The sequence below is a fragment of the Chiloscyllium plagiosum genome, unplaced genomic scaffold (assembly GCF_037043375.1).
Source record: "Chiloscyllium plagiosum isolate Xiang-an unplaced genomic scaffold, Cpla_swu_hap1 HiC_scaffold_27, whole genome shotgun sequence".
NCBI classification, from domain to species: Eukaryota; Metazoa; Chordata; class Chondrichthyes; order Orectolobiformes; family Hemiscylliidae; genus Chiloscyllium; species Chiloscyllium plagiosum.
In genome coordinates this window covers 41,366,890-41,394,238 of record NW_028270165.1, presented here as the reverse complement: position 1 = coordinate 41,394,238, position 27,349 = coordinate 41,366,890, and the positions used below count along the sequence as shown (strand labels likewise).

General features: G+C 45.5%; 1 pseudogene across 1 annotated transcript; it reads left to right on the top strand.

Annotated features, from left to right (window-relative positions):
• Nucleotides 1-1,827: 1,827 nt before the first annotated feature.
• Nucleotides 1,828-27,349, top strand: LOC148143744 (uncharacterized; annotated as a pseudogene). Its single transcript, XR_015751308.1, has 3 exons — nucleotides 1,828-1,962; nucleotides 6,613-6,796; nucleotides 24,762-27,349. The product of XR_015751308.1 is annotated as an uncharacterized LOC148143744 (transcript).

The following is a 27,349-nucleotide window of genomic DNA, read 5'->3' as shown; positions in this document are numbered from 1 at the left end:
GTTGTATTGCAAAACAGTGAGAAGTTCAGCTACATAGTTCTTTGAAAGTTGCATCACTGGTAGACATGGCGGTTAAGAAGTCATTTAGCACCATTCCCTTCACTGTTTCACCATTGAGGATAGGAGATGGGACATCATGTTGAGGTTGTGCAGGATGTTGGTGAGGACACTTTCCAGGTACGGAGAGCATTTCTGGTGGCTCTGTAACAGGAAGAATTCTATTAAGAGGGTTCGGTAAAGATCTACCAGGATGTTCCCAGGACTGGAGGGTTTGAGCTATAAGGAGAGGCTGGGACTTTTTTCATTGGAGCACAGGAGGATGAGGGGTGACCTTATTGAGATTTATAAAATCATGAGGAGTGGAGGTAAGGTGAACAGCAAAGAGGGAGCTCAAAACTAGGGGCATTTTTTTCAAGATGAGAGGAGAGAGATTTAAAAGGAACCTGAGGGGCAATGTTTTGACAGAGGGTGGTTTGCATGTGGAATGAACTTGCTGAGGAAGTGGTAGATGTAGGGGCAGTTACAACGTTTAAATGATATTTGGATGGGTACATGAATAGAAAGGTTGAAGAGGGATGAAAGCAAATTACTGCAGATGCTGGAATCTGAAATCAAAAGAGAAAATGCTGGAAAATCTCAGCAGGTCTGGCAGCATCTGTAAGGAGAGAAAAGAACTGACGTTTTGAGTCTAACTGACCCTTTGTCAAAGGTTTAAGAGGGATATGGGTCAATTGCAGGCAAGTGGGACTAGTTTAGTTTGGGAATCCTGGTCGGCATGGATGAGTTGGATGAAGGGTCTGTTTTTGTGCTATATGTCTCTGAACCAAAGAAGTGATCTTATTGAAACCAATAGAATTCTGAAAGGGGCTTGACAGGATAGATGCAGATAAAATGCTCCATTGTGGAAGGAGTCATAGAATCCCGACAATGTGGAAGCAGGCCATTCAGCCCATCTATTCCACACTGGCCCTCCGAAAAGCATCCCACCCATACCCATCCCGTTACTCCATATTTCCCATGGCCAGTCCACCCTAACTGGCACATCCCTGGACACTATGGGCAATATAGTACAACCAATCCACCCTAACCTACACCCTTATCTATAAATTACCTTCTCGAGAATGTAATTTAAATGCAGAACTTTTCTAAGAAAAATGTCAGTCTGACAACATTGGGACTCAGACAGAATTCACACCTATTGTCTCTTAAAGGGATATTTCTGCTTATAAATAGGGCAACGTCTCCTCGAAATGTAGATTCATTTAGATATGACTGCGTCACTTTACATATTAAGATATTCCTTTTAATGTGCACGCATCCGTTTGAAATATAATCTTGTCCATTTAAATCTCTTTATTTGCAGAAATAGCCCGTTAAAATGTCCATGCCTTTTAAAATGCAGATTTCCCCCTTTAGATATGACGCCGTTCCGTTAGATGTCGGAATATCTGTTTAAATTGAGCCGTGAGCTTTCCCAATGTAGACAGGGCTCCTGGAAACGTGGCAGTGTCCCCCCTGCAGCTGCAGAGCGAGACAGGAGAGTTTGTTTTTGTGAATGAGCAGTTGTAGCGCGAGGTGGCTGTTGCTTGGTGACGGTGAGGCTCCCCCGGCCCCGCCCATCCCCCCGTGCAGACGTCACGCGGGGGCGAAGGCGGTTGGGAGGAGAAGTCGCTCGAGCGGGGAAGCGGCGGGAGGGCGGCCGTTAGGAAAATGGCGCCGTGCGGCCCGGGGCAGACACCCGTCACTGGGCACCGCCGCCTTCCTGGCACAGCTGCTGTGTCACGGCCACACCGGCCGGCTGTACAGCAGGCAGGAGCCGGTGAGCATTCTGGAGGCGGATGGGGTTAAGGGCCTGCTTGGGAACTCGTCGGCCGCCTGGGTGGTGGAGTTCTACTGGTCGTGGGGCGGCCCCTGTGTCAACTATGGGGCCACCTGGAAGGTACTGGGCCCGGGAGGTGAAAGGTGAGGCAGGTTGTGGGGGGACGGAGGGGAAGGAATGTGGGGCCTGTCCTGTCATAGTGACATTTTACACTCACTTTCCATCTGCTTTTACTGGCGCTTGTGCTGTTTACCCTCACTGTTACTTGTGCAATTCCTTAGACTAGTGTGTAAATACTAGTGAAGGAGATTATGCACCAGCATATGTTCCTCAGTCATTGAAGGGGCAGGACCTGTGGAGAATGGTTAGTAAAGCATGTGGTGTGCTAAGCCTGGTTAACATGGATATAGTTTGTTATTTGTCAAATTATACTTTGTATTATTTAGAGTCGTCAGAGTTGTACAGCACGGAAACAGACACCTTTGGTCCAACCCCTCCATGCCGACCAGATATCCTAAATTAATCTCGTCCCATTAGCCAGCACTTGGCTCATATCCCTCTCAACCCTTCCCATTTATATACCCATCCAGATGCCTCTTAAGTGCTGTAATTGTACCAGCCACCACCACTTCCTCTGGCAGCTCATTCCATACACACACCACCCCACCCTCTGCATGGAAAAGTTGCCCCTTATGTATACCTTTTATATATTTCCGCGCTCACCCTAAACCTATGCCCTCTCGTTCTGAACTTCACCTCGACACTGGGGAAAAGTCAAAAACGTTGAGCAGCCAGACAAGATGGAAAAGCAATAAAATGTTGTGCCGTATGGGGAAAACAATTATGGCTCTACCCTTTTTTTTCTCCTATTGGCATTTGACACTTAAAATCTGTCAATAATACCAGCAGCGCCACTGAGCATATTGTGTGCGTTCCTGTGTTAACAAGCACGGCCATGTTCACCGGTGTCACCAAAACATTGCACATGTTCCTCACTGTCGGCAGAAAGGTGTGAGACCTTCTTTTGATTGACCAAGAGTACGACACACTCATTTCTCATCCCCTTTTCCATTTATTTTCCATTGTGATGTTCAATTGTTGACTTGCTGCAACTGAAAGGAAAGGGAGTGAATCCAGGGAGGGGACAGACTTGGGAAAAGTTGAGCCAGGTCTGTGACTTAATTGGCAAAATAGACATGCAGGAGGCTGGAAGAACGTAGCAAGCCAGGCAGCATCAGGAGGCCAAGTCAATGTTTTGGGTGTCACCCTTGTTGAGGACTGGGGATGGGTGTAGGGAGAGCTGCAGAACGATGTGCTGGGGGCAGGGTGGTGAATTGGGGATAGGCGGGGACAGGGAGAGGGTACAACCTGGTAGGTCAGTGGTAGGAAGGAATCTGGTTGGTGGCGGCAGGGAGGGGCTAGGAAGGAATTCAAGGGGTGGCGAGGGAGGTAAATAAATTGGTGAACTCCATGTTGAGTCCACCAGGCTGTAGGCTGCCCAGGTGGAAGATGTGTTGTTCCTCCAATTTGCGGTTTGGTTCGTTGTGGCAATGGAGGAGGCCAAAGATGGTCATATCAGAAATGGAGTGGGAAGGGGAATTAAAATGGGTGGCGACTGGGAGGTCTGGTCAGCCTCTGCGGACTGGTCCCCAAGTTTATGCTCAGTTTCCCCAGTGTAGAGAAGACCACAATTGGCAAACACGTGGCCAATGTGAAGTTAGAGCTTTTGCTGTGTAAAAAAAAAGCTTTGTTTAAATGTTGATATAATGTTTTGGGATATGGAGAAAGTGAGGACAGCAGTTGCTGGAGATCAGAGTCGAAACGTGTGGTGCTGGAAAAGCACAGCAGATCAAACAGCATTCCAGGAGCAGGAGAATTCACATTTTGGGCATGACCCCTTTATCAGGAATGACGTGTGGATGTACAAAGGGACCTCGGCATCCTTTAGGAGAAAGTGAGGACTGCAGATGCTGGAGATCAGAGCTGAAAATGTGTTGCTGGAAAAGCGCAGCAAGTCAGGCAGCATCCAAGGAGTAGGAGAATCGACGTTTCGGGCATGAGTTTCCTGAAGAAGGGCTCATGCCCGAAACGTTGATTCTCCTACTCCTTGGATGCTGCCTGACCTGCTGCGCTTTTCCAGCAACACATTTTCAGGCCTCAGCGTCCTTCCTCACCAGACAATGCCAGTTGTCAGGTGCAGCGAGCAATGAGTAGTGCAAGTGGTACATTAGCAAGAGGAATTGAGTTCAGAAGTGGGGATTTCTTCCTGCACTTAAGGGGTCATTGAATATATTCAAGGCTGAGTTCATGTGATTTTTGAACAACAAAGAAGTGGATGTTTATGGGGCGGGGGGAAGGTGAGAAAATGTCTGGACATTCATTCCACACACAAACCACACTCTTTTTTAAAAAAAATGCTGCCCCTCAAGTCTTTTTAAAATCTTTGTTCTCTCACCTTCAAAATTTGCTGCCTATCCTCAGTGACCTGGCCTCCATAGCTGTCTATGGCAATGAATTCCATAGGTTCACCACTGTCTGGCTGAAGACGTTTCTCCTTCTCTCTTTCTAAAACGTCTTCCCTTTATCTAAGGCTGTGCCCTCCGCTCCTTGTCTCTCCTACCCATGGAAGCATCTTCCCAACGTCCACTCTGTCCCGGCTGGTCAGTATTTTGACCCTTCAGAGTAGGGATTCGGTTCAGCAAAGTGAAAACAGAGGGGGCCTGTGTGGTATGGAGACTTTCAGCTTCTAGGCTATAAGAGAGCAAAGAGAGTTTGCTATAAGTTAGAATTTCTGGGGTGGGCAACAGGCTGAGGAGTGTCAGATGGAGTTTAATTCAGAGAAATGAGGTATTGCATTTTGGTTGAGCAATCCAGGCAGGACTGACAGTTAAGGGGAGTGTTGTTAAACAAAGAGATCTTTGAGTTGCAGGTCGATAGGCTAGTGAAGAAGGCGTTTGGTATGATTTCCTTTATTGGTCAGAGCATTGAATAAAGGAGTTGTGAGGTCATATTGTGGCTGTACATTGGTGAGGGCATTTTTGGAAACTACGTTAATTTCTGCTCCCCCTGATATAGGAAAGAACTTATGAAAATTTGAAAGGGGTCGTGAGAATGTTTGTAAGGAAAACTTGTCCTTCAGCATTTAGACTAAAATGTAATGTTGAATTATAGAACACATTTGCTCCACACTAGAAAATAGACAGGCAGGGAGGGTAAGGCATATAAGAACATTTGCCTTAACATCAGTGAATTTGTATAAACAGGATATTGAGTGATCACATTCACGGCAGTTCCTTTGTGAAATGAATAAGTGTTTGATTCTGACCTCGAAATGAAACTCGGTATCAATTACTTCTCTCCCGAATTATTGCCTTTCACTCCTCCCACCCTGCCCCCTGTAAAAACGCCAACCCATTCTCCCAATTCCTTAGTCTCCGCCGCATCTGCTCCCAGGAGGACCACTTCCAAAAACGTACAACCCAGATGGCCTCCTTCTTCAAGGACTGCAATCTCCCCCCCGACGTGGTCGACGATGCCCTCCACCGCATCTCTTCCACTTCCCGCCCCTCCAACCGCCACCAGGACAGAACCCCACTGGTCCTCACCTACCACCCCACCAATCTCCATGTACAGCACATCATCCGCCGTCATTTCCGCCACCTTCAAACGGACCCCACCACCAAGGATATATTTCCCTCCCCTCCCCTATCAGCATTCCATAAAGACCACTCCCTCCGTGACTCCCTCGTCAGATCCACACCCCCCACCAACCCAACCTCCACTCCCGGCACCTTCCCCTGCGACCGCAGGAGGTGCAAGACTTGCGCCCTCACCTCCCTCCAAGGCCCCAAAGGAAACTTCCATATCCGCCACAAATTCACCTGCACCTCCACACACATCATCTATTGCATCCTCTGCACCTGATGTGGCCTCCTCTATATTGGGGAGACAGGCCGCCTACTTGCGGAGCGTTTCAGAGAACACCTCTGGGACACCTGGACCAACCAACCCAACCACCCTGTGGCTCAACACTTCAACTCCCCCTCCCACTCCACCATGGATATGCAGGTCTTTGGACTCCTCCATCGCCAGACCACAACAACACGACGGTTGGAGGAAGAGCGCCTCATCTTCCGCCGAGGAACCCTCCAACCACAAGGGATGAACTCGGATTTCACCAGTTTCCTCATTCCTCCCCCCCCCACCCCCCACCTTGTCTCAGTCAAATCCATCGAACTCAGCACCGCCTTCCTAATCTTCTTCCTGACCTCTCTGCCCCCACCCCAGTCTGACCTATCACCCTCACCTTGACCTCTTTCCACCTATCGCATTTCTGACGCCCCTCCCCCAAGTCCCTCCTCCCTACCTTTTATCTTAGCCTGCTGGACACACTTTCCTCATTCCTGAAGAAGGGCTTATGCCCGAAACGTCGATTCTCCTGTTCCCTGGATGCTGCCTGACCTGCTGCGCTTTTCCAGCAACACATTTTCAGCCCTTTCACTGTTATCTGTCTAGTTCAGAACATGCAGTGCTTTTGTAAAAAAAAAATTCATATAAAGAAAGCGTGTTTGTCACAGCACCGCCTTTGTAAAAAAACTTGTGTATAAAGATAGTATACAGAGTAGCCCGCCAGGGCTCTTGGAAGAAGAGTGATTGCTACTCTTCTGGGTTAATAGAATCCAGTTAGCTTGTCTTATAGGTATCAGTGTTATGCTGTAACGGTGATGGTATTAATGAAGGGGATAATTTAAAATTAAACTAAACTGTCTGTAAGAGTTTTATTTTTATTCCAGACTTCCAAAGAGTACGATCTCCGGGATGAACCAAGATAGGCTGACAGGTCTGAGTCCACAAGGGACTCCCTGGGCTGTCTCAATTTGGCGCTGCAAGCAGGGTTCCAACAAGGGCTACATTTGAGTGAAACTGGAAAAGAGGAGTTCCATCGAAGGGTTGGACTCAAGACCAATGGGCCCAAAGGTAAAATTGTACCTTGATTACTCTCTGTCTACATCTGTGTGGTGTTTCCCCCATTTCACTCTCTCGGTACCCTGACGGAACCCTAAATGAGATCGTTTAAATAGGACTAAAAACAGAAACTGTCAGGATTTTACAATGTTGAGAATGTTTTGCAGAAATCATTAGTCTTGTTGTTCATTGTCGGGTTGTTGATTATTGAAAGTTTTAAGTCGAGATTATCTTCTCTGTTGTATCTATTCATCTTGGCTTGTCTTGCTTTGCTGTTTGTGTTGTTTGTTAGTTATAGTTTTGTTCTGTTGGGTGTTCTTCATTTATGAAATAGAGGGTGGCTGCTGCTTTTGTCATTTATATCAAAAAAAAGCTGGCCAGTGATACAATTCTTGCATACTTTGTTAAGCAACTATGTGCCACATCCAGGATTTATGAGAAATCTGGAATGTGAGTGCCTCATTTCTCTTAAAATGTTCATGTGTATGTACGAGAGAGTGCGCATGTGAGACAGACAGAGACTCAGCACTGATTCCCTGCAGCTTGCAGAAAGTTTAATCCTGTGAGATTTGGTTTGGATGCACATTTGCTTGTTGATGAATGAATGTTTGCGTTTGTACTTTGTGGGGTTGGAGCCCTTGTTGATCAGTAGTTTTGTGAAGATTTAAAGTAGGTCGGATAACTATGAGTGTGCCCCTAGATAAGATGGAAGACAAATGTCCCCTAACAGAAATATCAAGTCTGTATTATTAATTATGAGAAACAATTAAGGAGAATATCAGCTGCAGCTGCTCAACAGAATAAGGATTGGTCTCTAGGAGGCACACATGATTTAACTCTATTCACTAAAATTGAACAAGGGATTTGGGGAAAAAAGAAAGGGAAGTAAGCAGAAAGAAGTCTTATCAGAGTGGGAAAGGGTAGCTCGGGGAAAAATGGGAAAAATCCATGCAATCATCATGGAGACAAAACTGTATTAAAAGGGGAGATAGTCCATTAACTGAGGAAGGATGTGAACTAAATTGGACAGAACTAAAACATAAATGTGAAGCACATGATTTAGAAGCAGAATTGGGATAGGCAAGGGAGAAAATTTAAAAAACGCGAAGATTCAGAATCTACGTTGAAACGTCAAGGGCACCAAAGAAAAAGGAAACTGATGAACAAACAACAGACTGCAATTGCAGCTGCGCAGGACGAAGCTGACAAGGACTGTTCCTTATACCCCACCCTCCCCTCTTCCATAGACCCATTACAAAGGAATCCTGATCCGTTTGTAGATGGTGGGGGAGATATTGATTCGGAGGAGGAAATATTTTATGCTTCTAATCCTGTCAGCTGACCACCTCCGGTTCCCTGCCTGAACCCTCCCCCCTTACTCTGATGACGAACGTGCCAAGGCTCATGACCTCCCCCCAGCTGTCCTGCCGAATAAGAATTCGGCTTACCACAAACCCGGTGCCTACTGTACTAGGAGTCAATTAAAATTAAAACCTGGAAGAAACACTGAAGAGACTCCTTTTGATTTCCACTGCCCCTAAACTAATAAGTCCCGAAGACACTGATGATTTGCAATCAAAGTCTCAGGACCTTAATATCAGACCTTGCACTCACCCTGATGTGGAAGGGCCAAAAAGAAATTTCCCGAATAGAAGAGGTCCCTAACCCACAGGCTCTGAATCCGGGACAAGCCCAATTTATGGATCTTTATCAACCATGGAAACCTCATGACTCTCAAGCATTATCAATAAGGCTGCAGATTATTGAAGGAATCCTGAGGGATCTGTTAATTACATTAATAGGACTAAGACCATTTATAATGCTGCCTCCCAAGACCTAATTCACCTCCGAATGCAGCTTTTTGCCTGAAAAATGGGCGAGTTCTGAGAAATTTTACAAGGTAATAATCATACCCAGCTTGTAGTCTGGCACCCGGCGGAAACTATCAGATTGGATTATTACCTGTCTCCATCAAGCAGTGCATCGTGTAGTTGATGTGGGTAAAGTCTTAACATGTAAACCCAGCTCAGGCGAAGAGGCTGAGGAGTTCCTTACCTGTTTTAAGGAATGCTATGGCGCTTCCTCTGGTGACACTAACTACCTACAAGAATGATCATCCCAATTTAATGCCCTATGTATGATTCTTACCTGATCAGGTACAGGAAGCTATTAAAACCCACAATAACCACCGGCAAGATGCTGAGGATGCACAATTCAGCCGAGAGGTTTGTTACTTCTGAGAACTAAAGGATCCCAAGAGTAAGGCTACCATCGGCACGGTCAAGACAGAACTTGCCCAAACTACAGTGGCTAACCTTAAACCCAGTATTCAAAGAAGACCTTTACGTCTGCAAGGTCAGTCAAGCTAGCAAATGAAACCCTCATACTATCGTCCAGTATGGCACGACAGTAGAAATGGTACTGTGTATTCACAACATCCCAATGGACCTTGCGGTCCTCCTATGTATCCTTCCCCAACAGTCCATGTGCCCCTATACACCCTCTCATTACTCTTCACTTCCTCCCCCACCCCCTAGAGTCCCCCAACAACTACACCTTTGTTTCAATTGCAGTGAACCAGGACATTGGTCCAAGAACTGCCCTTTCCGTAGCAGTCCCTGGTTCATCACCGCAGTAAAAACAACAGACAATCTCCTGGTCTCCCTCCCCAGTGACCTCAGCAGGTTGCCCCTTTTACTGCACAAAACCCTTTTCAAAACTGACTCCCGGATATAGAGCAGCTTCCTGCTTTGAATTTTCCCATACTTACCGCTAGCCCAGAAGATGGACCTATGCTAATTCTTAACCATAATGGCCACGATATTGAATTTATGTTTGACACAGGAGCCACAGTTTCATCACTTCCCGTCCATCTTTCTAATGCTTTTGATTTTCAAATCTCTGATGATGATGAAATCCTGCAATGATTTGATGGTTCCTCTAATAAACATGCATACGCTGTCCCTCTGACAGTGGTGTGGAAAACTTGTGCCACGCTCCCTTTTTGCTTTGTTGTTACTAATGGATTACGTATCCCTCTACTCGCTAGAGATCTCCTCTGTCCTCTAAATATTACTATTGAATGTCATGATGATGGTATCCTGATTCAGGATCCACCTCATTTTGTTCAATGCATCAATACCAAACCAAAGCCTCCTCGATGGTGGTCATTTGATTTGGATCCTTATGCTTTTGATCCTATTTTACATAACGTCCCTCACCCCCACATTATTTTAGCTTATGACTCATCCGGGAATGATCTCAGGTTTGAACAGATACTATAATCCCTTACTGGGCACGACTCCGCACGCTTGGGTGATTGGTGAGATCAGATCCTGGTGTCAGTTCCTCTTCATAGCTGGAAAACTGGCCCTCTCATTTTCCCCTGTGTCACCACTCACTTGAACCCAGAACATAAAACCTAAGAAGTAGGTTTTGACACTAAGACTCTTTTTGATCATGCTGATCAAACTTGCCGTGAAATTCAGCCGCTCACTCAAGGATCAATCCTATTTTATGTACAACCTTAGTCGATTCATGGCAGCCTGCATCATCATCATGCCCACCATCACCTGCAGGATGCAGTATATCCTGGAGTCTGGATGGACTCTAAAACACAAGTGGGCCTTGCTAAGGTCCCACCCATCATTATTCTGATCAAACCTAATTCTGTCCTCCTGTCTATATCTCAATACCCCCTGAAACCAGAAGGTGAAGCTGGCATTCAACCTGTCATTGCTTTATTTCTACAGCAAGGCCTTCTAGTCCCATGCCATTCTTCTGTCAATACACCTATCTTTCCGATCCCTACACCGGGATGTCCTGAATGTCGTTCACGACCTTCGTGAAGTAAATAAAATCATTGAGGCTCATAATCCTCCAGTTGCTAATCCTGCTACTATCCTCAGCCAAGTTCCAGTTGATGCCAAGCTCCAGTTGATGCCAAGCTCTTCACTATCGTTGACCTCCAACATGCATTCTTTTGTCTTCCTTTGCATCCAGATAGCCCAATACATTTTTGCCTCCTTTTAAGGGCCACCAATATATGTGGACTTGCCTACCTCAAGGGTTTATTCAGTCGCCGACACTCTTTTCAGAGACTCTTCATGCCCAGCTTGAATTATTTGAATTTTCTGGAGACGCTACCCTAGTTCAATACATCGATGACCTCCTCGCTAGCCCTGACAAAGTGTCCAATCACACTGACTCCACTACCTTTCTCAACCATCCACATCAATGTGGCTCTCTTGTACCCCCCAGCAAAGTTAAGACTAATCAGAAAGAAGTTAAGTTCCTAGGTACTCTCATTTCTGAATTCGATTGGTGCTTGACACCTGAACGTATTGATCCTATTCTTTGTATTGCCCCTCCTAAACATAAGGCAGTTTCTCAACCTCATCAATTATTGCCGACAATGGATTCCTAATTGTGCCCTTCTGACCCAAACATTATCTCCCCTGTCCTCGTCTAATGAGCCTTAACGGTATGAACTCACCCCATAACAACTACAAGTCTTTATGGAGCTTAAAACTGCCCTCTCTTCAGCACTCACGCTAGGCCGACGTTTGTATGTCTGCCACTTTCATCTTTATGTTGCCATCCTTGATACCTGTGCTTCAGCTGTTCTCACCCAGCAGCATGGCTCCTCTTGGCGCCCTATTGCCTATTTTTCTACTCAACTTGACCCCATTGCTCAAGGTATGCCTTCCTGCACCCAGATTCTCTCTGCCATCCATACTATGGTAGTGGCTGCCTCTAATAAAACTTTACATCAAAATGTAGAAGTCTGTACCTCGCATTCTGCAGTATCCTTGCTGATTTCTAAATATACTCAACACCTCGTTAAGGTTCGTCTCAGTCGCTGTGAGGTTTCATTACTTCTGAATCCGTTTCTCTCCTTTAAATGCTGCTCTAACATTAACCCTCTACATTCCTGCAGGAAGAACCGCTTGAACTGCCTGATCCTCCCCATGATTGTGTTCTCATAAATGAACTTGTTACTAAACCATGTCCTGATCTTACGGACAACACAGATGTGATCAACAAAACTGGTCAAGATGCAGGGAAGATACTTGCCCAACTGTTGTCTGATTCAAATGGATGGAAGTTTACTTGCTGGCTATGATCGCTGTGTGGATGGATTGTACTGATAGTCCTTGGTCTCATCCTAGGAATATATACTGTCGTCCGCTTATGCATGAAATGGACTGTACATTTGTTTTTCACCTAAGCCAAAGAAGAGTCTGCTTAATTGACCCTTGTCTAACCCTCTACCTCTATGCCTGAACTTCCATGCTGAAATCCAGTATCTTTCAGACTCTGCTTCTCTGGACGATGACCTGGCAGAGGAGGCACTTGACTTATTTGAAAATACAAATTGACTGAATGGACTAATTATTGTTATAAGCCAAGTAGTTGTCATGAAATAACAAAAGAAGGGAATAAGAAAGTCTATAGCATAAAACTTGTTTTTAAACATTTAAACTAAAATATAATGTTGAATTATAGAGCACATTTGCTGCACACTAGAAAATAGACAGGCAGGGAGGCTTGGTAAAAGGGGAGAACTCAAGGTATGCAGAAGATAACCAAATGATAACAGGATACCCTAAGGCAATTAAGTACATTTGCCTTAACAGTGAATCTGTGTAAATAGGACACGGAGTGATAACATTCATGGCTGTTCCCTTGTGAAATTAATGACAGCGTTTGATTCTGACCCCGAAACGAAACTTGGTACTGTCAAAAACCTTGTAATTGACAGTCAGGTCCTGTTAATTATAATAGATTCCTATTACCCTTTGCAAGCTAGGCAAACAGAGGGAAAAACACCTTTGCTGTTAAAAGTCCCTGACTTGAGAGTTCAAAAGGACAAGAGAGAGAAACCATTGTAGCGCTGGGGCTCCCGAAGCCATTAAAAAATTACCTGCTTTGGATTGAACGTAATTGTATTTTTGAGACTTTATGATGGTATTGAGTAGCCATTACTGGTTATTAAATATGAACTCTGTAAAAGGTAACATTGACGAAGCTTTAACTTACTTGCTGTTCTTGCAGACCACTCTACAGACCTTTCAGACTACCCCACTGTCAATTCCAACTAATCAGATCTTATGTCTTATTTGAATCACAACCCTGAAAAGAGAACATGTTTAATTCGAAGACTAATGAATCAGTTTAAATGCAACCTTTTGGTAACATCTCAGCTTCAGGTACAGTATGATTCAGTGCCTAAAAAGCAGGAGTTTACTCCTAGCTTAGAAATTATTCTCAGCCTAACATTGAAGAGATTCAGGCACAATGTGTCAGGAAGCCATTTTATGGTCAAAAGTTTGCCCTCCTGCTAAGAAGCCGTTTTGGAAAATAAGTGTATCTGACTTGTGACCTGTGCAAGGTTAGGAACTCTCCAATTAGCTCAGACTGGTACCTCTTTATGATGGGAGTTTATCTCGCTAGCAGGCACCTAACTCGGCTGGATATGTTTTTCTCACCTGATGAATGGCTTAGGGCCTGTAGGAGTGATTAGTCAAGCGTACAGGGACCTGTCAATTAACTTTTCTTCCTTAGGAATTAAGAACATGCAATGTTTTTGTAAACCTTTGTGTAAAGGAAACCACTTTGTAGCAGTATATCAGAGTAACCTGCCAGGGCACTTGAAGTGGAGATGACCTGGGGGGTGCAGTGAGAGAGGGACACACTGAAATCTTTGTAGAGGGAGGAAGAGAGCTTCTTCAAGGAAGGCATCCTTGTAAGAGGATTCGCAGTAGGTTGAAGTCTTTGAGGAGAAAGTGAGGACTGCAGATGCTGGAGATCAGAGCTGAAAATGTGTTGCTGGAAAAGCGCAGCAGGTCAGGCAGCATCCAGGGAACAGGAGAATCGACGTTTCGGGCATAAGGTCGCCTCTCAGCCTCCGACGCTCCAGGGAAAACAGCACCAACCTATTCAGCTTCTCCCAATAGCTCAACGTCCTTCTAAATCTTTTCTGAACCCTTTCAAGTTTCACAACAAACTTCTGACAGGAAGGAGACCAGAACTGCACACAATATTCCAAAAGTGGTCTAACCCATGCCCTGTACAGCTGCAACATCATCTCCCAACTTCAATACTTGATACTCTGACCAATAAAGGAAAGCATTCCAAACGCCACCTTCGTTATCCTATTTGCCTGTGACTCCACTTTCAAGGAGCTATGAACCTGCACGCCAAGGTCTCTTTGTTCAGCAACAGTCCCTTGGATCTTACCATTAAGTGTATAAGTCCTCCTCTGATATGCTTTTCCAAAATGCAGTGCCGCATATGTATCTAAATTAAACTCCACCCTGTTATCCTCTGAGCTAAGCATCTTCACTGTCCACTACACCTCTAATTTTGGTGTCATCTGCAAACTTAGTAACTATACCTCGTATATTGACATCCACAGCATTTATATAAATGATGAAAAGTAGTGGACCCAGCACCCATCCTTGTGGTATACTACTGGTCACAGGCCTCCAGTCTGAAAAGCAACTCTCCACCACCACCCTCTGTCTTCCTACGTGTGAGCTGGTTCTGTATCCAAATGGCTAGTTCTCCCTGTATTCCATGATATCTAACCTTGTGAATCTGTCTCCCTTGGGGAATCTTGTCAAACGCCTTACTAAAGTCTATCTAGTACCCTGGCATGTAGGCCGTCAGGCCCAGGGGACTTGTCTGCCCTCAATCCTAATAGTTTGCTGTGTACCTTTTCCCTCTCAACGTTGATTGTTTAAGTTCTATCCTTTCTATCACCTCTGACTTGCCCGTTCCAATAGGAATGGTACTATTGTCCTCCAGCTTGAAAACTGAGGAAAAGGATTGACTTAGCATCTCTGCCATTTCAGTGTTCCTCCTATTAACTCACTGGTTTCATTTTCCAAGGGACCATAGCGACTCTGTTCCCTTTAGCATGCCAACAGAAGCTTTTGCTATTCTTTTTGATATTTTGCGCAAGGTTTCTTTGGTAATTTATCTTTATTCTTTTTTTTAGTATCCCTTCGTTTTACGTTTGCAAGTTTTCCAATGTTTCAGCCTTCGAGGTCTGGAATAACATTTCGGAAAAGACTGAAAATGTTTAAAACAACGTTAAAACTTAAAGACAAACCCACCCTTTCAGGCGGCTGGCGAGGGGAGCAGGGAACACATTCGCCCCGCCCCCATTGTCTCCGATTGGTTGGATGCCTCGTCGAACCGCACCCAATACACGCGGGGTGACGTCACGGTCTGGCCACCCAGCCCCTTGTGAGTTGGCGCATGTGCAGTGTAGGTCATGTAGCGAGACAAAGGCAGTGTTACTGAGTGTGGGAGAGGAATGGCGCCGGTGGCTTAAGGAACAAGAACAGGTACCGCTGGAAAAGCTGAGCAGCCCTGGCTGCATGTGTCAAGAGAATCCGAGGGAACGTTACGGGTCCAGTGATCCTCCTTCAGAACAGAAACAGGTTTCGGAAACATCCCGGAGAGGTCGCCAGGCCTGAGCGCCCGGGGAGAGGGGACAGTGAGTACCTACCTCGACACTGTCCTATTCCCCCCGAGTCCAAGAACTCCCCACATACGTTCGAGACACCACCCACGCCCTCCACCTCCTCCAAGACTTCCGTTTCCCCAGCCCCCAACGCCTCATCTTCACCATGGATACCCAATCCCTCTACACCTCCATCCGCCATGACCAGGGCCTCCAAGCCCTCAGTTTCTGCCTCTCCCGACGTCCCCAACTCTCTTGTTCATCTGGCTGAACTGGTCCTCACCCTTAACAATCTCTCCTTCGAATCCTCCCACTTCCTCCAGACCAAAGGGACAGCCATGGGCACCCGTATGGGCCCCAGCTATGCCTGTCTCTTTGTTGGCTACGTAGAACAGTCCATCTTCCGTAATTAAACCGGCACCACTCCCCACCTCTTTCTCCGCTACATTCATGACTGCATTGGCGCCATCTCGTGCACCCGCGAGGAGGTTGAGCAAACTTTCCTGACACATTCCATCCTGACCTTAAATTTACCTCGACCATCTGACACCTCCCTCCCCTTACTGGATCTCTACATCTCCATTAATAACGACCGACTTGACACCGGCGTTTTATAAACCCACCGACTCCCACAGCTACCTGGATTACATCTCTTCCCACCCTACCTCCTACAAAAATGCCATCCCGTATTTCCTATTCCTTTACCTCCGCCGTATCTGCTCCCAGGAGGACCAGTTCTACCACAGAACACACCAGATGGCCTCCTCCTTAAGATACTGCAATTTCCCTTCCCACATGGTTAAAGATGCCCTCCAAAGCATCTTGTCCACATCCCGCACCTCCGCCCTCAGACCCCACCCCTCAAACCGTAACAAGGATAGAACGCCCCTGGTGCTCACCTTCCACCCTACCAACCTTCGCTTAAACCAAATCATCCGCCGACATTTCCGCCACCTCCAAACAGACCCCACCACCAGGGATATCTTTCCCTCCCCATCCCTTTCCACCTTCCGCAAAGACCGTTCCCTCTGTGACTACCTGGTCAGGTCCATGCCCCCCTACAACCCACCCTCCCATCCTGGCACCTTCTGCCACCGCAGGAATTGCAAAGCCTGCGTCCACACCTCCTCCCTCACCACCTCCCTCCTAAAGGAGCCTTCCACATCCGTCAAAGTTTTGCCTGCACATCCACCAATATCATTTATTGTATCCGTTGCTCCAGATGTGGAGACTGGACGCCTCCTAGCAGAGCCATTAGGGAACACCTCTGGGACACCCGCACCAATCAACCACACCGCCCTGTGGCCCAACATTTCAACTCCCACTCACACTCTGCCGAGGACATGGAGGTCCTGGGCCTCCTTCACCACTGCTCCTTCACCACCAGATGCCTGGAGGAAGAACACCTCATCTTCAGCCTTGGAACACTTCAACCCCAGGGCATCAATGTGGACTTCAACAATTTCCTCATTTCCCCTTCCTCCACCTCACCCCACTTCCAAACTTCCAGCTTAGCACTGTCCCCATGACTTGTCCTACCTGCCTATCTTCTTTTCCACCTATCCACTCCACCACCCCCTCCCCCATACCTATCACCTTCTTCCCACCCCCACTCACCTATTGTACTCTGTTACTTTCTCCCCACCCCCACCCTACTCTCATTTATCTCTCCACCCTTCAGGATCTCTGCCTGTATTCCTGATGAAGGGCTTTTGCCCGAAATGTCGATTTTACTGCTCCTCGGATGCAGCCTGAACTGCTGTGTTTTTCCAGCACCATTCTAATCTAGACTCTGATTTCCAGCATCTGCAGTCATTATTTTTACCGAGAGGAGACAGTGAGACAGGGGAGGATTGGGAACTGCGGGAGGAGGGAGACTGAGGATTTATAAAGTCCTAGGGGAGGCCTGAGGCTGCGAATAAAAGCTCCACAGGCCCAGTGTTTACTTTGCTTGGGGAAGGACCTCTGGGGGCAACTGGTCGCCATATTTGTGAGGGTAAGACGCATGTTGTCTTGGGGCGGGGAGCGCGAGCATTCATGTTGGTGTGGGCACCATCAACTGTCATTTCTGGGAGAGAATTCCAACTTTGTGGCAGCCTTTGTGTCAACTAGGATTTTCTCATTCTGGATGTAAGTTTGCTCGCTGAGCTGGAACATCATTTTCAGATGTTTCATCACCATACTTGGTAACAACATCAGTGAGTCGAGTTAAGCACTGGTTTCTATTTATGTCTTTTGGTTTTAGGATGGGTGATATCATTTCCGTTATTTTTCTCAGAGCGTGGTAGATGGGGTCCAAATCAATAGATTTCCAGTTGGAATGACATGTTCCAAGGAATTCTTGTGTGTGTTTCTGGTTGGCTTATTGGATGGTGGCTTGTCATAGGATGGATGTATGGTCCCAGTCAACATGGTGTCCTCCTTTGTCTGTATGTAAAGATACTAGTGATAGTGGAGCATGTGTTTTTGTGGCTAGTTGATGTTCATATATCCTGGTGGCTAGTTTTATTCCTGTTTGTCAGATGTAGTGTTTGTTACAGTCATAGAATCCCTATGTGTGGGAATATGCCCTTCGGCCCAACAGCTCCATACCGACCCTGTAGAGAGTATGCCAGCCAAGCCCATTCCTGTACAATTACCCCTGACTTATGTACCACTATGGGTAATTTTAGCATGTCCAATTCACTTCGCCTGCATATCTTTGGATTGTGGGAGGAAACCGGAGCATCCGGAGGAAACCAACACAGACACTGGGAGATTGTGCACATTCCACACAGACAGTCGCCCCAGGATGGGATTGAACCCGGGTCGCTGGTGCTGTGAGGCAGCAGTGCTAACCACTTGTATTTCAACAGTGTTTCAACTTTAAACACATTCATCACAGTCTTCCCAGAGGATTAGACTGTTCTCTCTCATTAGAGATGGCTGGTGGTGGTTTATCTTGAGGGTCACCACACCTCAGCTGAGGGGAAAGGCCAAGAAGGAGATCCTCACATTTCTCCAGCTTGGGTGATACATAATGTGAAGCACCTTGGTATACTTTTGTTGAAATGTTATCATCAGTATTAGCTGCTGCTGTTGCTGTCATTTATTGGCAAGACTCATGTCAAGTGAAACAATTTCAGGAAGAAATTGGCAGCTGGCAGAGCTCCCCCACCCAATGCCAAAAATGTGAATGCTTTTATTGTGAAAGAAAATTGGCAACGAAAAGAAAATTAAAGTGTCATGTACTTTTAGAAAGAGTGGAAGGGTTGATTTTTCAAAATAAATAAAAACAACATTTATGAAATGGAGCAACAAACTAAATTAACAACTCAGGTTTCTTTTCACATAACTGCACTACCGCAAATGTCTGTATTATGGGAAAATGTTATGTACTAAAATCTGTTCTTATTTTGTAAAGAGTCAGGTCAATAGGTTTAATTTTGTCAACAGTGATCAATAAGATCTTGATTTATACAGCATCTATGTGAGATACATGGTAGTTAATATTTGATCGAGTAAGCCTCCAGTGACCACCACAAGAACAAAGTTTTTCCCTGTCTGAACTGTCAAAGATGTGCTTTCTTCACAAATTTTAACTTCTTGATGTGTTTGTACATCTTGCAATATTTGATTTTAAAATATGTAATTTACAGTGAAAATGAATTGTTTGTGCTTTTTAATGTTGATTTTAAGGTACGCTGATAAGAAACGATGTATGCATTTAGGCTGTGTAAAAATAGAATGCTTTTCATACTCAAAGTTGCTGTGCAAACAAAACACAATTTGGGAGGTGATGGTTGTTCCCTATCTCAAAGCCAATATAAATAATACCTGTGGTGTCAACACATGCAACCACTGCCTTTCACTCTTTTTAAAAAATCATTGGGAATTTAACACATCACACTACTGCAGCAGTATTGGAGCACGTTACATCGGGCTTCCAATCAGGATGCTGTCACAAACCTCAACCTAATTTGGGATGTTGGGGAAAGTGCAAAATAAATGAATCACTAGTATATACCCTGTGGTTAAAGAGCGCTACAACAGTATTGTACGGACATGTCAGCTGTCTTGGTGAGACCTAACTTTACTCTGCGACACCTTGATTGGTTGTCGCTGACTGCATGTAAAACGAAACATTATGGAGTAAAGACATTTTTGCGACTGAAAATGTTTTATTTGGCCTTCAGCAGTCACACCTACAGTTTTACCATATATTTTGCTGCTTATTTTGATTTAACTTGATGATATGTAACCTCAGTTGCTAAACAACCCTCAGTGGAGCCTCAAGCGTTATTTGAGATCCAACACAAAAGCCAATTTCTTCCAAATACAAAATGTTGCTGACTACAAAGAAAAATCACACAAAAGCATTTATCAACACCCAGATCGATTTACCGCAAGAAATAGCAGTATTGGCCATTCTGCTCCACCGTTCAGTGAGATCATGTCTGATCTGATAACCCTCAATTCCATTTTCCTGCCTTTTCCCCAAAACCCTTGATTCCCCACTGATCTTCCTTTGACACCTTCAATTTTTCAGAAGCTTAACTTATCTAGAACTTTGAAGACTGAGACACTTGGACACACAGTACCAACATCAATCCTTGTTAATTGTCCTTGCTTCTGTGCCACAGAAAATTGTTTTCTGGATCCTTGTTTGAGTCTACAAACTGCTCAATAAGCTCAAACAACCCTCTTCTGTTCTTCTCATGAGCCAATATCTCTGATAGCTCCATTTCAATGAAACTGAAAAAGCTTCCTATCACTTTTGGTTGCAGCCAATAGGGCCAATATTAAAGATGATTCTCATTTTCCTAAATACTTGGAATAGATTCAATTAATTTTAAACAAACAAGTTCTGACACATGTTCAGGTTCGTTTGAGAAGTTTAGCAGAATTGTTTTTCTCAGATGGGACAGTGAAACTTCTTTAGATTGTTTCCACTATTGGAGGTCTACCTCCAGTTCTTTTTCTTAGCACATTATAATGATCTTCTGAACAAGTTTTATTTCATTATATCCATCCCTTGAAACAAACCAATTCTTCCATAAGTAAATTCATCCATCTCCAGCACATTCTAGGTGATATTGTTCCTTAAATTCCATTAAAATGTCCTATCTCTTTCCTTAAATCTATGCCCCCTAACTGCTGAAGCCGTCCACCAAGGGGAAAAGTTTCTTCCTATCTAGACCCTAAGTGTCTTATCTGTACAAACAGGTCCTCACCCATCCTTCTCTGCTCTAAGGAAAATACCCTCAGCCGATCTAATCACTCTCATAGCTGAAACCCACCAACATGCACCACCCTGGGTTAGTATTCCTTTCTGCATCCTTTCTAGTGCCTTCACATCCTTCTAATAATGTGACGACCAGATCCAGTACTCCAGCTGTGGCCCAACGAATGTCTTGTACAGTTCCATCATGATCTCCTGGCTCTCATGTTCAATGCCTTAACTATTGAGGGCAAGTATTTCATCTGCCGCCTTAACCATTTCATCCACATGTCCTGTTGCCTTCAAGAATCTATGAACACATATACCTTTCTCTGATCTTCAGTACATTCTAAGTTCTTGTGATTCATCATGTACTCCCTTGCCTGTTGATCCTCCTGAAATGTACCATCTCAATCTTTTCAGGATTGAACTCTATCTGTCATTGTTCTGCCCATCTGACCAACCCATCTTTATTGCCCTGTAGTCTAAAACTTTCCTCCTTGCCATATATTAGTGTGGGTTCTGAATTTCTTTTGGGCCTGATTTATTTAGGTTGCTATGTGTTTATTTTGTGGGATATTTTAAGAAGATTGGGAGGACACTTGGATCCAGGATCTGTTTATACCCAAAGAAGAAACTCAAACCAGAATTTTTTTTTATCCAATGTTTTCCCTGGTAACATTTTCACAATGACTTCAATTCCTGCAACACCCTTAGCTTAACTTAAACTATGTTCAAATCGAGACATTACTGAATGGAGATCATAACTTCTTGTACTATTAAATCTGTCTCCAGCAATGCTGCAAATTAGGTAACCTTGCATTATTATTTTATAACTGTGCTCAAAACCTTTTCTAAAAAGTGACCGGATGAAGATTGAAGTTGACTGAACTGCTTTATTCATTTTAAAATATTGCCAAAAAAAAGTAAATGTTCAACATATGCAATATTTTTCTTTCTCTAAAATAGGTAATGAGGTGAAAGGGAATAATGGACAAAGCAATGAAAACAATGCTGACTCTAATTCAGCAAGTATGTTCTTTTCAATAAGTTTAATTCAATATTTACATTAATTACAGTTATGTGAGTGACACAAATAACAATACTTTAAGGCTGTTACTTAAGTTTATAAATTCAATCACACTCTGTGTAGATGGCTTAAAATCATTATATCAAAAGCTTAAAGCGCTTGCATAAAACACCTCAGTTATGTTCATTATTTCCCAAAAAGGGGTGTCAAGTAAAAGGGAAGTATTATTGGAGATTTGATGACAGCGGGCAAAATGGCAACTCTAATTTCGCAAGTATGCAAGGTTTAAGCTTAAAATGCATGACAGGTTTATTTATCCAAGAAATAAGCACCTTTACTCTCTCTAATATTAGCTCCAATTATCAATATTTGATATGAAATTAGAAGATCTAGCTTGAGAAATCTACAACGTATTGCCACATGCTTGCCATAAATACGACAGGAACACAGTAAAAGTAGTGAAAATTAAGTCAGATCTTTGTGGTTACAGATCCATAAGATACAGAAGCAGAATCAGTCCATTCGACTTGTTGAGTCTGCTCCACCATTCGATCATGGCCAATGTTTCTCAACTCCATTCTCCTGCCTCCCCCCTGTAACCCTTGATTTCCTTACTAATCAAGAGCCTATCTTTATCTGATTTAAAAGCACTCAGTTACTTTCCTCATTTCAGTGGCAATGAGTTCCACAGAGTCACCTCTTTCTGACTGAACAAAATCTTCCTTATCTCATCCCAGCATTTCTTGCCACCGAGAACTATGGGGGCAGAATCCATGTCTATACTTCCTTGCATGGTAATTTGTAAATAACATTTGTTTTTTCAGGTTCATTAGCTGCTGCTTAAGTGTGTTGGTAGATTTGTGGGCTACCATGATGCGGAGAGGTTTGAGTTGTCTGGACATCATTTCACAGATGTCTTTGATGTAAGGTAATGTGGCTAGGGTTTCTGTGCATGTGTCTGCTTGTTTGAGTTTGTTGTTGAGAAATCAGCGGACACGGTTTATTGGGTACCGTTCTTCTTGAATATGTTGTATAAGTATTTATCTTCTGCTCTTCGTAGTTCCTGGGTGGTGCAGTGTGTAGTGGCTCGTTGAAATAGTGTTCTGATGCAGATTCGTTTGGGATGATTTGCTTCTGCATTAGGTATTTGAGTCTGTGTATGTTGTTTTCCTGTAGACGTTAGTCTGAAGTTCCCTATTGACTGTTCGCTCTACTGACATCTAGGAATGGCACTTTGTTGTTGTTCTCCTCTTTTGTGAATTTTATGCCAGTAAGGATATTGTTGATGGTGTTGTAGGTTTCTTCTAATTTGTTTCATTTTCTGATGACAAAGGTGTCATCACTGTGGAGGACCCAAAATTTGGGTTGGAGCATTGGGAGGGCTGTTTGTTCGAGTCTCTGCATTATTGCTTCTGCTAGGAACCTTGATATTGGTGGTCTCATGGGTGTTCTGTTGATTTGTTTGTAGGTCTTGTTATTGAATGTGAAGTGGGTAATAAGATACGGGTCCACAAGCTTGACAATGTTATCTTTGCTGATGAAGTTGGTGCTGTTTGGTGTTTGTGTCTTTGATGGTTCTTGTAGTGTAGTCAGTGTTTCTTTGGCCACATTGATGTTAATGTATGTGAACGGGGCTGTTATGTCAAAGGACAGCATAATTTCATCCTCTTCTATCTTGGTGTCTTTGGTGTTCAGGAATTCTTGGGTAGAGTGAATGGAGTGGCATGAATCTTCGACTTGGTGTTTTAGTCTTCACTGGAGGTCTTTGACTAGTCTGTATATTGGTGGTGTTCCGGGTAGTGAGACTATGGGCCTGAGGCGGGCGGGGGGCTCCTAGTTTGAAGAGGAGGAGAACAACAACAAAGTGCCATTTCCTAGCTGTCACAGTAGAGCGAACAGTCAATGGGGAACTTCACACTAGCGTCTACAAGAAACAATACACACGGACCAAATACCTAACTACAGAAGCAATCATCCCAACGCCCACAAACGAAGCTGCATCAGGAGATTATTTCAACGATCCACCACACATTGCAGCACAGAGGAACTGCGAAGAGCAGAAGAGAAATATGTATACGTACTCAAGAACGGATACCCAATAAACCCAGTCCGCCGATTTCTCATTGATGCTTCCAAGCTAACCCTCAAATTTGCATTCTTTCCTGGCTGTCTTTTGTGGGTTTTGAAAACTTTCCCAATCCTCTGACTGAGGATAAGAGTTGGGAAGTTGTGTTGTGGCTGTACAATATTCCACTTTTGGAATATTGTGTGCAATTCTGGTCTCGCTCCTATCAGAATGATGTTGTGAAACTTGAAAGGGTTCAGAACGCATTTAAAAGGATGTTGCCAGGGTTTGAGCTGAATGGGCTGGGCTGTTTTTCCTCATGCATCAGAGGCTGAGGGGTGACTGAGAGTCAATAATAAAATCATGAGAGGCATGGATAGGGTAAATAAACAAGGACATTACCCTGGGTGAGAGAGTCCAGAACTAGAGGGTAAAAGGTTTAGGGTGGAGGAGGGCAAGATTGAAAAGGGTCCTAAGGAGTAACCTTTTCATGCAGAGGGTGGTGTGTGTAAGGAATGAGCTGCCAGAGGAAGTGGTGGATGTTGATACAGCTATGACATTTAAAAGGCATCTGGATAGGTATATGAATAGGAAAGATTTAGAGGGATATGGGCCAAGTGCTGGTAAATGGGACTAGATTAGGCTGGGATATCTGGTTGGCCCGAAGGGGCTGTTTCTGTGCTGTAGATCTGACTCTGGCTTGCCACTAACATTTGCCATGTCTGTATGTTTAGTTTCTCTCGGGTTGTCTGTGTCAATGCCTTAATGTCACATTCCACCCACCACATACCACCACCACCACCACCACCCCCACCCACCACAGGGACAATAACCAATTCATGTCTTTTTTTTATCAAGAAGCTGTATTGCAGGTTCAACCTGAATTTACACTTGTTTTGCTTCCCAAAATCAGACTTGCTCACTCTCAGCAATATCCCAAAAGATATTAATTTTCACGTGGTGTTATCCAAAATTCGAAGGTGTCAGTCCTGACGTTTTTGCTTTTTCTGTCCCTGTAAGATCCTGAATCAGCAACTTCAGTAGAATTAATTTGAGGGAGTGAGAATAGAGGAAGAGAGAGAGTGTGGGATGCTTTCAATTTTGTGGAACAGCAAAAGAAAAAAATGTTCTGCAGAAAGTGGAGTAGCTTGTTCTGAATTTCTACCCTGGACTGACTGTGATGACTTTTGTAATCTCTTTTTTCAGAGTATTTGAAGATCTGAAGACTGAAGTTTAAAAATCAACAGATGAAGGGCCTATGCCTGAATCGTCGATTCTCCTGCTGTTTGGATGCTGCCTGACCTGCTGTGCTGTTCCAGCACCGCACTTTTCAACTCCTCTCCAGCGTCTACAGTCCCCACTTTCACATCAATGTCTGACAGTCACTCAATCCATCGGGACCTCAACGATTTTGAACTATGATTCTGTGAGAAGGAGCAAAACATTTTGGTTCCTGTTTCAGACCATTTTCAGCATTAGTGGGACTGGATGAGAGTCTCTACTGTTACAGCGTACTGTGTGTAAAGCCTGAAATAGTTATACGGCCAGGAAAAAGGAATTTACTGTGGGCAGGGGCTGTAGCTGCGGCCATGGTGAAACCAGAGGAATCCCACACCGTGGAGAAACCATGGAAGTGTTGCGACTGCGGGAGAGGCTTCCATGCCCCATCTGTCCTGGAGATTCATCGGCGAAGTCACACCGGGGAAAGGCCATTCTCCTGCCCCGAGTCCGGGAAAGGCTTTACTTGCTCCTCCCGCCTGCTGGACCACCGCCGAGTCCACACTGGGGAGAAGCCATTCTCCTGCCCTGAGTGTGGGAAGGGCTTCACCTACTCCTCCCACCTGCTGGCCCACCAGCGCGTCCACGCTGGGGAGAGGCCCTTCCCTTGCTCTGAATGTGGGAAGGCCTTCAGCAAATCCTCGGACCTGCTGAAGCACCAACGGGTCCACAGAGGGGAGAGGCCATTCAGCTGCCCTGAGTGCGGGAAGGCCTTCAGTGATTCCTCTACCCTGCTGAGGCACCAGTGGGTCCACACCGGGAAAAGACCGTACTCGTGCCCTGAGTGCAGGAAGGGCTTCACCCGCTCTTCTGCTCTGCTGACCCATCTGCGGGTCCACACGGGTGAGAAGCCCTTTAGCTGCCCAGAGTGCAGGATGGCCTTCAGCAGGTCTTCCCACCTGCTGAGGCACCAGCGGGTCCACACTGGGGAGAGGCCCTTCTCCTGCCTCCAGTGCGGAAAGTGCTTTACCCAGCCCTCCAACCTGCTGACCCACCAGCGGATCCACACCTGCGAGAGACCGTTCTCCTGCCCCGAGTGCGGGAAGGGTTTTGCTGTTTCCTCTCACCTCGTGGTCCACCGGCGGGTCCACACAGGGTAGAGGCCATTCAGTTGTCCCGAGTGCGGGAAGGCCTTCAGCAATTCCTCTGCCCTGCTTCGGCACCAGCGCGTCCACACTGGAGAGAAGCCGTTCTCCTGCCCCGAGTGCGGGAAGGGCTTTACCCGCTCCTCCACACTGCTGACCCACCGGCGGGTCCACACGGGGGAGAGGCCATTCAGCTGCCCCGAGTGCAGGAAGGCCTTCAGTGATTCCTCTGCCCTGCTGAAGCACCAGCGAGTCCACACCGGGGAGAGGCCCTTCAGCTGCCCTGAGTGCGGGAAGAGGTTTACATTTTCCCGCAACTTGCGGAAGCACCAGCGGGGGCACCAGCGCTCACAACAATCAGATTCCACTGCTGACATTGCCATGAGTCCCCCCCAGGACTGATTCTCCTGACAGTGGGTGCAGTGGGAGAGTTGGTGCACTGTATTTGTTTTCCATTGGACTGCAACCTCACGGCTCAGGGGTGGCATTGTGACTCAGTGATTAGCACTGCCTCATGGCACCAGGAACCAAGGATCAATTCCACCCTTGGGGCAACTGTCTGTGTGGAGTTTGTGGAGGGTAGGAGAATGGATGAGATAAGAAACCGCTGCCTTTCTTGAGACAAGTCTCCCGGAGAGAAGTTGCTGACTGACTGTCTGATCTGTTGATCCTCACAGTGCCCCATTGCCCTCAGTTAATTGGAGGAGGTCCACACGGTAGTACCGAAGCCCCTCTTTAGACAGTGGAAGGAAACCTGTGCAGACAGGGAAAACATGCAAACTCCACACAGTTACCTGAGGCTGGAATTGAACCTGGGTCGCATATGCTGTGAGGTAGCAATGTTAAGCAGTGTGCCACCCCAATATGTTATAAAACTGGAATAAACCTACTAAGTTGGAAATGTGTCCATACCAAGAACTTACTGTAAATGTTTGGAAGCAAACGTCCACCGGAATTGTCTTTGGGATGGATCCAAAACTAACTTCGTTAATGATTGAAATTACTTTGACCTCTGGAACTGTCTGCCAGAGAGTGTGTTGGAGTCAGATTCAATTATGGATCATTAAACTGAAAAGGAAGGCAATTGCAGTGTTCAGTGAAGAATAGTACAAGGTACTGTAGTGGGCGGCACGGTGGCACAGTGGTTAGCACGGTGGGCGGCACGGTGGCACAGTGGAGATCCGGGTTCAATTCCCGCCTCAGGCGACTGACTGTGTGGAGTTTGCACGTTCTCCCCGTGTCTGCATGGGTTTCCTCCGGGTGCTCCGGTTTCCTCCCACAGTCCAAAGATGTGCAGGTCAGGTGAATTGGCCATACTAAATTGCCCGTAGTGTTAGGTAAGGGGTAGATGTAGGGATATGGGTGGGTTGCGCTTCGGCGGGGCGGTGTGGACTTGTTGGGCCGAAGGGCCTGTTTCTACACTGTAAGTAA